Consider the following 224-nt stretch of genomic DNA (forward strand, 5'->3'; position numbering starts at 1 on the left):
GACCCACGGACAGGAAGAGTGAACAGCCTCATCCTTACTGTTGGGGTCACAGGGACCTGGGAGGGGGTGGGAGGGTGGGGAGGGTGGTCTTGATGCATAGGGCAGCAGCTAAATTAAGGCCCATCACCAGCCCTCTCCTTCTGTCCTCTTGGCCCCTCCCAGCTCCACATCTCTGCTGGCAGATCCCAGGAGATCACTCTCCTGCCTCCTCCCTTCTCCCAGGG

This window comes from Ailuropoda melanoleuca, chromosome 15 (assembly GCF_002007445.2).
Source record: "Ailuropoda melanoleuca isolate Jingjing chromosome 15, ASM200744v2, whole genome shotgun sequence".
NCBI classification, from domain to species: Eukaryota; Metazoa; Chordata; class Mammalia; order Carnivora; family Ursidae; genus Ailuropoda; species Ailuropoda melanoleuca.